We start from the raw sequence: 15506 nt of genomic DNA, 5'->3' as shown, positions 1-15506 counted from the left end.
AAGAATTTCAATTTTTTTTTGTATATTTTCCTGCGTTTCTCCCTCTAACTACTTTATTTTTAAATATTTATAAGCAAGCATTTCATTTTCTTTACACACGCAAAGCTTCACGTGTGTTGGAAGGAGGACAAGGGAGGGACAATGGAATCTGAAGCCAAATTCTTGAAAGTGAGAAAATGATGTAGTAACGATTTTCAGTAATTAATACTAATAAAATAGAAATTTAAACAAGTTTTTCCACACAGTATCAGCCTGAAAGTCTTGATTACGTCCAGCAGTAACAATAATAATAATAATAATAATAATAATAATAATAATAATAATAATAATAATAATAATAATTATTATTATTATTATTATTATTATGATTATTATTATTATTATTATTATTATTATAATTATTATAATAATAATAACAAAAACACAAAGGATGCATTTTATGTTGTCATTATGACTTTCTTATTTGCCAGTCTTGTCGATCACTACTACTACTACTATTGCTGCTACTACTACTACTACTACTACTACTACTACTACTACTACTAGTACTACTACGCGACACACAGACACACACCCACCCACCCATCCACCCACACGCCATACACGAGACATGAAACACTACCACCACATGAAACAAAGCACCCCATCACGCATCGCTGACAGGTGAAATCCCACAGCCACACCTACAAGTAAGCACCTCTGCTACTTCCTACATTCCTCCTCCTCCTCCTCCTTTTCTCTGCCCGGTATTTTTTTCCCCTCACATTCCATTCACCCCCGCACGCAACCCAACCTACTTACCCACTTTCCAGCCTATCCAGACCTGCACTTCCGTCCCTCTCAGCACACGGGTATTTACTAATCATTGACGACCTTCCCTGACCTCGTATCGCTTCACCCTCCATCCCTCCTGCAGTGAAACCCAGCAGCCCAGTATTCGGCCTTCCAGAGGTCATCCAATGCGATTTCTTTTAGTAGCCAGACTTCCTCAGGTCAGCCACCGACCCTGTGCTAAAAGTTCAAAGGATGGCTCGAGTTTTGATCCTCCTGCCCCGCCCTAGTACTATAAAAATGACCATCACTCATCCCCTTGTTCTCCCTTTATCTCCTGCCTTGGTCTCTTGCTATACTCGTTCAGATTGTGATTATCGTGACTAGTGGTATTAAGTTCGGTTTTGTTTCGATACTACGGCTCTGTTTTCTTGTGCGTATTGTTGTGAGTGGTGTCTAACTATGGGTAAATTTGCGTGGCTCCTTCTTTCTGCCTACATGTATCCAGTCTTTCCTCCAGTTCATGCACACGCCTTGCCTCTATTACCTCTTCGTCTAGTATAAAGAGAGGGAGGAGATTAAAGTCACTTTCAAGCACTCTTTAATGCACGTGCAGAAATCAGCAAACATTTGAGCCATAAACTGACCTACCTATATCAAAAGCAAGAATTCACATGTGTACAGAACGTTACCAGAAAAACCTTAACTTTCCCAGAAGCACAGCAAACACACACACACACACACACACACACACACACACACACAAGGTCTGAAACACGCCGGGGCACCTTTTTGGCTGGGAGAACTTTCACCACCAGCGCGCCCCTGCCTGCCTCTCTACGCTCCTCCCTCCCTCCACCCCAACACTCTCCCCTCAACACGTAGCCGGGCGCCTGTGAAAGTTTGGGTGGTCAACATGGTGGTGAATAACTCTTTCTTCTATTCTTGTGGTTGTAACAGTGAAGAAATTAGAAAACTGTCAACCTGACTTCCGTTTTTTTTTGTGTATTTTTTGTCTATCTTCCAGGACTTAATGTGTTTTCCTTTCCTCTAGGGTATATTTTTTAAGGGTAAACTTTGGCTTCCTCAGGGTATTGTCTCGTGTGAAATCTGTAAAGGGTTTTCTGCAAATATGTAAACTTGAAATGTCACGGTCATTTTTCAACTCCTGCGTTCTCTGAATATGTAACTATATTCATCTTTTTTTCCCCTTTTTTCTTTTGCTTTTCTTTTTTTTTTTTTCGTTCTCTTTTTTTTTTTATACATCTGTTTTTACGTTTCTAATATTTCCCCTCGAAGATACACGTATACTCGTATTTACTTTCTTCTTTTATCTATCTCATATCAGTGAAGTCAGTCGGAGCTACACTTTCTCGGGCATACCTTTCATCTCAACACCTGACAGGTATACTATTACCAACACACCATCCACCACCACCACCACCACCACCATTAGGTACATACGCACAAAACATGACTCCCTCGTGCCTACGTGCCAGGATGCAAAACAAATACAGCACTACACTACATACCACATCAACATTTATAGCAAAAAGAAAAAAAAAAGAGAGAGAAAAAAAGAAAGCAATCTAGCGACTACAGTCAGGGGCAATGAAAACGGGGAGGCCAGAAAGGGGAAGAAACTAAAGCATTGGCCATGAGCTACTGAAGGAGGAGGAGGAGGAGGAGGAGGAGGAGGAGAGGCGACCTTTCCCTCTGGGGTGAAGGCTGGACCTCCCTCACACACAGCAAACAAGAGCAGCATACAGAATCCAACACAAAGCCGGCTGACGGTCATCTTACTTTGCTTTTAGAGTGAGAGAGGGCGAGAGAGACGAGGCGGGAGGGAGAAGTAGGCATCAAGGTGGCTGTGGGGAGGAAGGGAATACATCATGGAGGTTAAGAGAGTGGATAGAGAGTTGATCGAAGAAGTGACGATAAGAGAGAAGGATTGCATCTCGAAGGCTGTGCAGATGGAGAGATAGGAGGGAGCAAGAACTCGATAAATTGTGGTATGCTGGGAACAAAGGATACTATTTTGAAGACTTAGAGATTCGACAAATGCTTGAGAGGGGAGGTACGAACGTGGTGCGGTTAGGGGAGGGAAAAGATGCATTTTGGTGGCTGGAAGAATGGACAGAAAGAGAAGAGGGAGGAAAAGAAGAAGAGTTGAAGGATCTTCGATGGTTGGAGAGTAATGGGAGAAGTTAAAATAATACATTACACGAAAAAAAAATGATATAATTAACGATAGGAATACATGAATAAGATAAAGAGTAATAACTTTTCTTAAACTAAAACGAGACCAACATATAATTCTGCAAGTGTGAAAGTACCTCTCAATAAATCTATAAAAACTACCGTACAATGGTGAAAGTTGACTTACTATATCAAGGAAGGGGAAGAAAGTAGCCAATGCACTGAGACAGACAGGTAAGAAGAGGCAAATCGGAGGTAAAAAGATAGGTTAGGGAGATAATGAGACAAGGAGAGGCAAGAAGGCAACTGCATCAATAAGACAGACAGGAGGAGAAAGGTAGCGATGAGGTAAGATGAGATGGTGAGATAAAGACAAGTAGATTGGATAATGAAGTAATAACACAGACAGGTAAAGGTAGGTGGAGGATAAACACAGGCAAAGGAAACAATAAAATGCCAATAAAAAAAGGCAATGAAAGGGGAAAGGAGGGATACAGATAGATAAGAAATAGAAAGGTAAGGAGATATAAAGAAGAGGTACAGGTAAATATAGGCATATAAGATAGAGATACAAGACAGGTAAAATAGATATTGACGCATTTATACAAGTAAGGAGATGCAGGTAAAGAGTGATAAAGCAGAAGGTAAAGAGATGAAGAAGAGGATGAAATACGAACCTATGACACGAAGAGAAATAAAGTAAATTAGTGATACAGAGATAGACAAGTAAGGAGATGCAAGAAAGATGTACAGGTAAAAATTGATAAAGTAGAAGGTAAAGAGATGAACAAGAGGATAAATAGGAACCCACAACATCACGAAAAAGACAAAATAACTAGTAACACAGAGATATACAATAAGGAAATATAAGGATAAGCTACAGGTAAATATAGGTAAAAGAGAAGGTAAAAGAGAAGAACAAGAACACAAATCGCAACTCACTATAAGACGGAAGTGATGGTACGTACTCAGCATAATATATAAACAGTCATGCTCAGTTTCATGTTCAAAAGGAAAAGCCACGTGAACGAAACAGCCTTGAGCCGCCAGAGTAAGTCTGATAGACGAGTAAAGGCAGACCATAACTTGGAGAGTAACGTGAGGCGAGATTGCGTGACCGGAAGTTGTACTGTTGGAGCTGAAAAGACTTGACAAGACACCCACTAGACCGTGTTACTCGTCTCTCTCTCAGCCCTCCAGCTCTCCACCTTCCATGCTCCAGTACATCACTCCTTTTTTCCCACTAATTATCCCATTCACCTACTCAATTTCCCAAATCATTCACCTGTTCACCCACTTATCCACTCCATTAATCATCCATCTATCCAACCACACATATACCCAAACATTCACTCAATCATTCATCCATTCACTCATCCAAACACACATCCAACCATCCACCCAAATAATCCACTCACTCAACCGTACTACAACATCCACACATCCACAAGCTCAGACCTGCTTATCTACCCACAAATCCAAAAAATCCACCCATCCATCCATCGTTCCAAATACCCCACTCACCATCTCACATCCACCCGTCCACAGACACACACACACACACACACACACACCCTCCCAGCACTGACATTTACACCTTCACGATAACCCTGCCAAGCTATGTGTGCCCGCAGACGCTGATTCCTCAAGGACACACCCCACAAGACACACAGCCACCTCACCTCACCCTCTCCTCCCTTGATGCTCACTCGCTATCAGCATGCACGCCGCTCGCCGTTTTGGGTGGCCCGGCATGTGAGACGGTCGCCGATGAGGAGATGAGGGGACGACCCGCGGATTCTTTGGGTGCTTATAGAGGGAGAAGCGTTGTTATCGGCACGTTCACAAGGCATATATAGGCAGGGTCGTGTGAGAAAGGCAGCGAATCAGATATTTAACTCTGGAGGGTTATGAAGCGTGATCTCCTTGGCTCACAATGGTTGACTGACTTATTTAGTGCGCAGGTAGTATAAATGGGTCATATAACGCTGCGACCCAGAACGAGGGAGATGGAGAATATTACTAATTTGTGTCCTTGCAGAGGGAATACAAGCATGTCCTGCCATCTCAACGTGCTTCTTTGCAGATTTCCGTGATAAGATTTGTGAAGTAGCGGCAACATTCAGTCTCCTTGTGCTCTAGTTTCTTGGCGGGAGAAGCAGCATCATCTCATAACCCTAACCGGCGCCATATGCCACTGTTGCTGCGGCGACGTAACTCAATCTTCTTTGCACAGTCGTGTCTGAAGTCGTGTAACTATCTGTATGCTCTTCCGTTGAGTTTAGCGTTTTCCCTCAATCCGAAGCCCTCCGAGAAAATGACAATCTCCACAGCAGACAGATTCTTATTAGATGAAAGGACTTACGACAGAAGAAAGATATTATATGCTATGGGAGAGAGTACGGTATGTTACGCGGCAAGTACATACGCACCTTTTCTGCTTCCCTATCACCTGTACCCTAAGTAAGGTGTCATGACCTACTACTAAGCACCCCAAGCCTTGACTTCCTTCTCCACGGACTTAAGACTGAAGGAAAACACTATATACACTGAAGGAAAAAAGTACGGTATATTACTAAGCCATTGGCAAGTGCATACGCACCTTTTCTGCTTTCCTGTCACCTGTACCCTACGTGAGAGGACATAACTCACTGCTAAACATCCCTAACCTTGACTTCCTTCTCCACGAACGCTTATACCGTACACCTCTGGCCATCCAAAATAAACAAGGATGTAATTGTTGATTCCGCTACACTTCATAGCCGCACCCTGAATGTGAAGTGTAGCGTGGTTGTAGCGAAGCGTGTAATGGTGTTTCAAATTCCGCCACTTCTCTCCATTACCGGCAGCCTAATAAGGTTTTACAGCCACGCCTCTTTATGTACAAGGTCCATTTGAGGGATGAAGGTTGACGGTTGGGGCCTGAGCCGAAAATTGAGCTGTGGTAACACTAGCTGACGAGATGTTGAGGAAGAGGGACAAGCAGGTGGGAGAGATGGAGTATGGGAAGTGGATATGGATGAAGAAAGAAAGGAAGGAAGGAATGGGGGAGCAGGAGGAGGAGGAGGAATGAGAGGAGGAAGAGGAGGAAAAAGGGTGGGAAGAAAGTAGAAGAAAAATTCCACCAGAGTAAATGATACTATGATTTTTTTTTGGATTTTAATCTGAAAACAATGATGATGATGATGATGATGATAATGATGATTACGATGATGATGATGATGATGATGATAATGGTGACGATGATGATGAAAATAACAATAATAATAGTAATAATAATGATAATAATAATAATAATAATAATAATAATAATAATAATAATAATAATAATAATAATAATAATAATAAGAAGAAGAAGAAGAAGAAGAAGAAGAAGAAGAAGAAGAAGAAGAAGAAGAAGAAGAAGAAGAAGAAGAGGAAGAAGAACAAGAACAAGAACATGAAGAACAAGAACAAGAAGGACAAGAACAAGAGCAAGAGCAAGAAGAACAAGAAAAGCAGGAAGAACAAGAACAAAAAGAAGACGAGGAAAAACAAAAATTACAAGAGAGAAAGAGAAAGGTCAGAAAAAAAAAATCAAGAAAAATGTATAATATAGAAACCCCTTTTTTTTTTCTTTTCCTTTCTTTTCTTGTGATTCCTAAGAAGGCAAAGGATTAAATGGCCAGCAAGAGTAACTCGTGAGGAAGTGCTGTGAGGTGCAGGAGTGGAGGGAGAAGTGATAAGAAGTCAAAAGAGGAGGCAGTTACAGTTTTTGGGAGACATCCTGAAAGCTGGAGGAATGGAAAGGTATTGCTTGATGGGGAGGACTGATAGAAGAAGAGGAAGAGGAAGGCAAAGATACATGGAGACCTTGCTGGAAAGTGTTAACATAGGATGGAACACCGTGGATCTGGTCAGGATGGCGGATGACAGAGATGACTAGCGCTCCAGGATCACTAACGTCACATGACCAGCACTTCGGTAAGATAAGGTAAAGAAACCTTCAAGCTCAGATCGTCAGAAGGTTCACATACTTTCCACTAATATGAAGTAATTTTGGCCAAACGCTAAGTATAACAGCACACGACCTCCAAGTCTTCCAGGATACGGAAACCATGAAACTAATTCTGAAAAAAAAAATTACTTCCGTTAACCTATTTTTGCCATCGTCTCATCTTACTTCTTCCGTCAACACTAATTAATTACACCTTCCTCTCACCACGACCTTGAACCCACGAAGAAAACCATTAAGAGGTCATGACAACGCGCGATGAAGACCACTAATGCGCACCACTCATCTGAGCACTTCCTCGTCCTGGTCCTCGTCCTCCGATGATCGATAGCAGGACTGAAGGCTCCGCAACAGCAGCCACAGCCGATAATCAGATATTGACGCTGAGAAGAGCACAGGTATTTGTCTCTGCTCTGATGACGAATGGTGCTTAGTCCGGCAGTGCAAAAAGAGAGCAGAGTATTAATCATCAGACTACTACGGCTCGTCAAGCTTGGTATAAATGGTACAGTGCAAGGGTAGAGTATAATTACTAAAGACACCACTGACAGTAAAAGGGATGGTCAATTAGCTCGTAACTTTAAATGCATGTAGTTTTGGTATTGTTTTTATTTTTCTCTGGTAAAATCATCCGGGGCTACTCAAGTGAAGTAAGAAGTTTCGTGTCATTATCAGTGTAAAAACTTAATACAGGTAGAAAGGGGAATCTGACTTCTATCCCCTCCCTCCAAAAAGAAAAATGCTTTAAATCAGAATGATGCTTCAGACGAGACTAACATAATGAGAGGAGAGAAACAGACACTAAAAATCAAACCGGGAGACGCAAACACAAGCAGAAAGGAGAAATGAACACTCAAAAACACACCGAATGACTTAGCCACAATGAGAAGAGATTAACAGACACTCAAAAATCACAAGGGACAAAACAAACACAAACAGAAGGAAGAAACAGACACTCAAAAAAACACACGGGGCGACTCAGACACAATCAGAAACGAGAAACCGACACTCAAAAACAAAGCAACACCCAAAAACAAACCAGGCAACACAAACACATTCAGGAGAGAGGAACCGACACTCAAAAGGACGCACAGCCACGACACACCGCGAAGGGGAAGTGATACAGAAATCCACCAAAGGGCATCAACATAAGCGGAATGGAGAGAGAGAGACAAGAAACACTCACTCACCCAGACACACACCGCTAATGGAAGTCAATGAAGCAAAACCTGCAGCGCCAACCAGTCCCTCCCTCACACTCAACCACCTCCCGTAAACCACACACTGGGAAAAGTACTTGCTTAACCTATTTGGGCGGCGCGCTTGCAGACATCCGCCATAAGGTAGCTACTCTTGTGATGACTTTTTTCTCTTGCTCGACGACTTCTTCTACTCGTACTGACCCTTCCCCCTTCCACCCCCCCTTCTCCATTCTTACCCCGTCAACCTTCTCCAGTATTTGTGAGGTAACCACGTAGGAAGGGAGTGAGGAGGAGGGGAGCGAGTGACCTATGCAGTAACTATGACGAGGAGTCGAACTTGTGAGGTAACCGGTGGGGAGGCGGGCGCGGATGGGGTAGACGGAGGAGTGGAGGAAAGACTGGGTCGAGAGGAAGGACGGAAAGAGTGAGAGGGAATGGATTGAAAGGCAGCGTAGATGACTCTGCAGGAGGGAAAGGACTGTGACGAAAAGTTGAAGGAGCTGAAAGAGGATGATGAGGAAAAGGACGAAGAGTTGAAGGAGGAGGAGGAGGAGGAGGAGGAGGAGGAGGAGGAGGAGGAGGAGGAGGAGGAGGAGGAGGAGGATTATATACGAGTAGGATAACGAAGCCGCAGCAGCAGGCTCGTAGGTCCATGTATACCTGTTTGGGAAGTAATTCTGACTTGGCAACAGCTGAAGAAATACGAAAATATAGAGGACGGTTCATCCCCTCCCATCATTCTCTCCAACTCCATGGAAGCACCTGAGAAAAGTACCATGCTGTATAGAAAGAAAGAAAAAAAAACAGATATTTTATTATTATAAGAAAGGGTGAGGCAGAAGATGAGGGAGGAGGAGGAGAAAGAAGAGAAGGAGAGTAAGAAGAAGAAGAAGAAGAAGAAAAGAAGAAGAAGAAGAAGAAGAAGAAGAAGAAGAAGAAGAAGAAGAAGAAGAAGAAGAAGAAGAAGAAGAAAAACGATATGGAGACGGAGGGGAGTGAGAACGCGAAGCAGAAAATAACAACGAAACTGAAAGAATCCACAGCTAAACATCATAAAAAAAAAGTGAAAAGAAATTTAAGGAAGAAAATAAGAGCCACACCTGGGGAACGAGAGACAGGTGGAAGACAAATTGCAGAGGCAGAGGTAAAGGGCAGAGAGAGATATTTTGGCGCCACAACAACGAGGTCATACGGCGCCGGTGAGAGAGAGAGACAAATGAAAAGGCAGTTAAATTTAGTGGAATAAATGACCCAAAACACTAAAGACTAAACCCACAGGCTGATAAAGAGGAAAGGTAAAAAATGCAGGAAAGCTTAACATGTTAGTGAAAGGAACGGAGTCTGAAGTGCCTTAGCAAACCCTCATCAGTGTGTGTGTGTGTATGTGTGTGTGTGTGTGTGTGTGTGTGTGTGTGTGTGTGTGTGTGTGTGTGTGTGTGAAGAAACATATCGTAACAAAACAGAGAGAGAGAGAGAGAGAGAGAGAGAGAGAGAGAGAGAGAGAGAGAGAGAGAGAGAGAGAGAGAGAGAGAGAGAGAGAGAGAGAGAGAGAGAGAGAGAGAGAGAGAGAGAGAGAGAGAGAGAGAGAGAGAGAGAGAGAATTTTGACCCTCACCAAGAAAACAAATTTTGACCCTCACCAAGAAAAAAAAAAAAAAAAACTCCTTTCTTCCTAACATCTTAATTCTGCAAACTCAGCAGGTAAAGGCAGGTATAGTAAGTAATGTTTACAGACCGCAACACGAGACGCAACGTACGTATAGTGAAGGGGACGCCGGAGCCTTGATTTGATAAACGCCACCACTCCTCCTCCTCCACTTCTACTCCACTCCAGCTCCCTACTCCTCCACGCACTGCAACAACCGTCTTTTTTTTTTTTTTTTAGGTTTGTTGATTGCCATTATTTTTCGGTCACCGGCAGGGAGGTCTTGTGCTTAGGTTTTTGTCCCACCCCTGAGACCTGTTCTGAAGTGCTCTCCGGTATTTGGCGAGGTGTGGAGCAGAGAGAGAGAGAGAGAGAGAGAGAGAGAGAGAGAGAGAGAGAGAGAGAGAGAGAGAGAGAGAGAGAGAGAGAGAGAGAGAGAGAGAGAGAGAGAGAGAGAGTTTAGCCATCAGCTTCAGGCACACGTCTATGCATATTACGGTGAAAGTCGTGGATCCCTATACGAGTACCTTATGTAGTGCGTACACCCAGACGCTCCTAAGTAGACAGACTCCAAGCAGGTATAGGCGAAGGGCGTCTTTACCTACACCTCATCCTGACTTAACCCAACATAATGTGAGCCAACATAACATAGCTTAATCTAACTTAACCTAACCTATATTCAATCTTGACTTAACCTAACCTAATGTTAACCTATCCTAACTTAACCTGTACCCCCCTTACTTAACCTAACCCAATGTGATATAACCTAACCTAACCTAACCTAACCTATGCCACAGCCTGACTTAACCTAACGTAATCTGATCTATCCGTGCCTCACCCCTTACCAAACCTAACATAACCTTACCTAACTTAAACTAAATCTTAGCTTATCTTATATCAATTACTTAGCCATACAGTATCATACAGTACCAGCTATTACACATTTAATGCAACCCATATTAACCTATTCTATCTGATCATAACATAACTTCATCAAATCTGGACTAACATTTCCCTGCCAAACCTAACAGCCTTTATCTTTACCTTCCAACACCTTCCCTTACAACGCTATACATGACCGTACAACACCATATATTTCACCTATCCTACCAAATCTATTCTATCCAGTCACATCCTAACCTAACCTAACCAAACTTAACATTTCCCTGCCTAACCAAACAGTTTGATTTTACCTTACATTACTCTTATCATACCATAACCTTACTTAACCTAACCTAACTTAACCTAACCTAACTTAACCTAATTTAACCATACCTCAACCTTACGTAAACTAACTTAACATAACCTAACTTAAACCTTACGCTCTTTGGTAGCACAAAAAGGCCAGACAAAGTATTCCTTTCACTGAACGAGAGGTGGCTGGGTGCAGGGCCGGGAGAGGAGCAGGGGCGCAGGGGTGTGAGGGGCGCCCAGCTGCATGGCGGAGACCAAAAAGAGGTAATGATAAAGAAATGAAAGGCAGCTGGCCGTGATAAGGACCCTATATTACACCTACTGACTTTCACTGGCAGAGAGAGAGAGAGAGAGAGAGAGAGAGAGAGAGAGAGAGAGAGAGAGAGAGAGAGAGAGAGAGAGAGAGAGAGAGAGAGAGAGAGAGAGAAAGTGAAATACGATACACGCAACCAAAGCCTCATTCTGATCACCATTAGGGGTCATCTCCTTCGCCTTCCCTTCTCCTCCCCGACAGAGAACAGCGGAGGAGGAGGAGGAGGTGGAGGAGGAGGAGGAGGAGGAGGAGGAGGAAGATAGGGGATGGGTGACAGTAAAAGTGATGACAGCCTCTCTATTTACACCATATGGGTCTTCACTTTTCCTTCTGTTCATCTGTCTGTTTACGTGCCTGTTATTATTTTTCTTTCCCTTGACATCCATTCACTCATCCATCTATCTCTTTGTCTGTCTGTTGTATTCTAATTAATCTCTCCATCATTCTTTTGTTTTACGTCTGCCTTTAGAATAACTATTTATATATTTTCCTTTCACCTGCAGTCAATCTTTAACTTTCTGCCTGTCTATTTGTCTATCCGTCTATCAATCTATCTATCTGTAGACGTGGTAGCAGAAGTTCCCATTCATTCCTGTCCTTACATTCCGTTTTTGCATGCTATGTATAATCCTTCCAATCTCTCTCTCTCTCTCTCTCTCTCTCTCTCTCTCTCTCTCTCTCTCTCTCTCTCTCTCTCTCTCTCTCTCTCTCTCTCTCTCTCTCTCTCTCCCTCTTACTTACGTACCACAACACTCTGTCCTTCCATTGAGTTTGTGGCCGTTCTCTTGTACTCATTACGCCTAACATAAAAATACGTACTTTCTTGATTATCTCATTTTCTGCTACGTTCTCTTTTGTTCGTAACTCTCTCTCTCTCTCTCTCTCTCTCTCTCTCTCTCTCTCTCTCTCTCTCTCTCTCTCTCTCTCTCTCTCTCTCTCAATGAAATGCACGCACAACCACATACAAAAAGGAGCAGGAAAAACCTTTATTCGCATTCATTCACTCCGCGTTACCCTGACCATTCTGACTACTACGTACTAAGAGGCAACCTTTTCTTGTGGTCCACTTAATTTATCTACCGTCGGGCTCTGAATGAAGGGAAAAAATACTGTTACCTGTGTTAATTTGGTACTTCCCCCTCTCCTACTACATTACCTGTCCTTGATGAGGTATGGCTGGTATTATTTTTTATGTTATCTGTTCTTATCTGTTTGTGGCTCTCGGTAAATAATAATTAATAATGTGTTAGAAGTGTGTGGTGAGGGGATTGGTGTGTGTGTGTGTGTGTGTGTGTGTGTGTGTGTGTGTGTGTGTGTTTGTCCAGTGAATGGTTTTGTGAAGGTTTAATTAATAGGTTTGTTTGTGGTCTTGTGATAAATTTATAAAGTTTGTTTATTTGTTTGTTTATTGGATCTACTTTATCATTATCGTTGTTGTTGTTGTTGTTGTTGTTGTTGTTGTTGTTGTTGTTGTGGTCATCGTCGTTGTCGTCGTCGTCGTCGTCTTCGTTGTTGTTGTTGTTGTTGTTGTTGTTGTTGTTGTTGTTGTTGTTGTTGTTGTTGTTGTTGTTGTTGTTGTTGTTGTTGTTGTTATTCCTAACGGTGAGAGTGATAAAAATGCTAAATTCCTACACACACACATAAACACACACACACACACACACACACACACACACACACACACACACACACACACACACACGCAGACGCACACTCACACACGTGGATCCCATTCCTAACCTCCTTCTAAGCAAGTCTACCCCCCACGGACGTCAAGGTTTTAAGGGCGACAGATAGACTTTATGAAGAGACATAGTTAGACTTAAACTTGCTTGCATCATCTAAAAAAAAAAAAAAGTAAGAGTGAAAGTCCATGCAACCACGTTCGGTCAGAGAGAGAGAGAGAGAGAGAGAGAGAGAGAGAGAGAGAGAGAGAGAGAGAGAGAGAGAGAGAGAGAGAGAGAGAATGTTCGCCCACCCTCCTCTCTCTCTCTCTCTCTCTCTCTCTCTCTCTCTCTCTCTCTCTCTCTCTCTCTCTCTCTCTCTCGCTTTATTTCAGAACAAATGAGTACTGACAAACCCAGTGATTATCCTTTAGGCATCCAGTTTGCGTATCCTGAGAGAAATGCAATTTATTCAAGTATGAAACAAAATCCTACCTTTGTGTGTGTATGTGTGTGTGTGTGTGTGTGTGTGTGTGTGTGTGTGTGTGTGTGTGTGTGTGTGTGTGTGTGTGTGTGTGTGTCCTTGCGTTATCTTGCAACTGCTTGATTAGAAGGGGAGAGAACAAAATAAAAGGAAAAAACAAGAGCAAAATAAAAGAAAATAAATAAGTGCATAAATAAATATAAAGAAAAAAAGAGATAGCATTGCTTGTACATATTCGGAACAAACTCGTACGCTGCCACGCCACAGACTAACACGGTACCAGTTAAGTTATCAGTTTGTCACCGTTACCTGCCGCCACTCCCTGCTAGCGTTACCCTGTTGGCGCATTCCTAGGCCTTTTGAAAGGTTCCCCTTACCTATAAAAGACCTTCAAGTCAAGGATGCGTTATTTTAGGCATTGTTGTGGTGAAGGGCGAAGGGTGGCGTAGGATTGGATTCCATGTTTTATAGCACCGAATCTCACTTGACATTTGATTCTAAAGGTTCGGCATAGTGTTGGATTCCATCTTATATAGGATTGAAACCCATATGATGTTCAGTTTGACACGTGTCGTATAGTACTACACTCCTTTTTATTTAGTTTTGAATCGCACATAATCTCCGTTTCAATGATCAAAATATTTTTTTATGGTTCCTAATCTTAAAACCAACACGTCTTCCTGAAATGCTCGATACCTTTCTTCAATTTTTAGTGTGTGTAGTATTCACTCCAACACAACTTCTGATTCAGTAGTGATGGTAATTTTTATAAAGTTGGATCCTGAAAGCACATTTATTTACCTGAAACCTTTTGGCAACTTTGCAAAAATATTCAGCCATCAAAATATTAACATAAGATTAAAGTATTTCTACTCGTATCTTCAATTGGAAGGTCTATTGTAATTCATCACGTATTATCTTATCAAAAAGACCATGATTCGTATTTCTTGTCATCTGCATAAACTTCTCATCGAAACGAAATTGATAATATTATTACTACGTATTATCATTGATCTTCTTATCATAGTAACCTTTCCTTTCTTCCTTCTTTACAGGTGAGTTGCAGGAAGTGGAGTGACACGGAGAAGCGGAAGTGACCCGTAAGGGTAACTGTGCATGGAACCTTGATTAGTAAACTTTCCTGATGTAGAGGATAATTACGATGGCCAGTTTTAGAATTTCCTGTCTAGTCTTTAATGCCACAAGTAACACAATTGACGATGACGAGACGGCGACGCCCGGACGGCAAGAAGGAACACTTACGAAAAGGTCATGATGATTTATTAAAAGAGCCGCAGCGATTCCCTTCCCCTCTCAAGGTTCTGTAGCTTCACATTCACTCACACACCTGGGTAATGTCAGCGCTGATTAGAAAATGCCTGCGTACCGCCACAAAGCACACAAAAATAAATATTCTGTAACCGGTAAGTCTAAAGAAAAATCGGTAACTGATGAAATAAAAAGCAAATATTCAAATTGACCGTCGGTAGTCTAAAAGCAGAAGGAAAATCGGTCAAAAGCAAAAGAAAATCAGAAGTTGGTATCCCTGAGACAAAAAAAAAAAAAAAACAAAAACAAGAAAAGCAGAAGGAAAAAAGAAAGAAAAAAACTACAGATGAGATGGACACTTATGGCGGCAGGTTGCAGGTCACACGAGACATAAAAAAAGAAAAAAAGGCTAGTAATGGCGGCTTCTCGTTTCGCCAGATGGTAATGGTAGTGGTTAGATGTAAGGCGGCAGGCGGGGTACATTTCTGACCACGCTCACAAGACATTTGGTTACGTCAACACCCTACACGTGGTGAAATGCTTTATTTGAACACCAGGAGGCTTCAGGTTCAGGTGTAGCACGCTCTTTTATTCACCAATTCCTGTTTGCGTTAGGATTAGTTACTTCAACACTTTATATTTGGGAGACTTCAGAGATACATATATTACAGTCCAATTTCGGTAACAGCTATAATTTTGTAACTTTATAACATTGTATTTTGGGAGAGAGAATATTCGAACACAAGACTTCAACCGCACGTTCCTCAGAATG

General features: G+C 42.2%; 1 long non-coding RNA gene across 1 annotated transcript in view; it reads left to right on the top strand.

Moving 5' to 3' along the window:
- The window catches only part of LOC135105544 (uncharacterized), a 34171-nt gene extending 18934 nt beyond the window's left edge, over positions 1-15237 (top strand). Inside the window, exon 2 of the long non-coding RNA XR_010270896.1 lies at positions 14521-15237. This is a non-coding gene — a long non-coding RNA (uncharacterized LOC135105544). The remainder of the gene's footprint in view (positions 1-14520) is intronic.
- Positions 15238-15506: the final 269 nt, after the last annotated feature.

This window comes from Scylla paramamosain, chromosome 12 (genome assembly GCF_035594125.1).
Source record: "Scylla paramamosain isolate STU-SP2022 chromosome 12, ASM3559412v1, whole genome shotgun sequence".
Taxonomy (NCBI): Eukaryota; Metazoa; Arthropoda; class Malacostraca; order Decapoda; family Portunidae; genus Scylla; species Scylla paramamosain.
The sequence above is the reverse complement of the archived record's forward strand: the minus strand, read 5'-3'. Positions and strand labels throughout refer to the sequence as shown.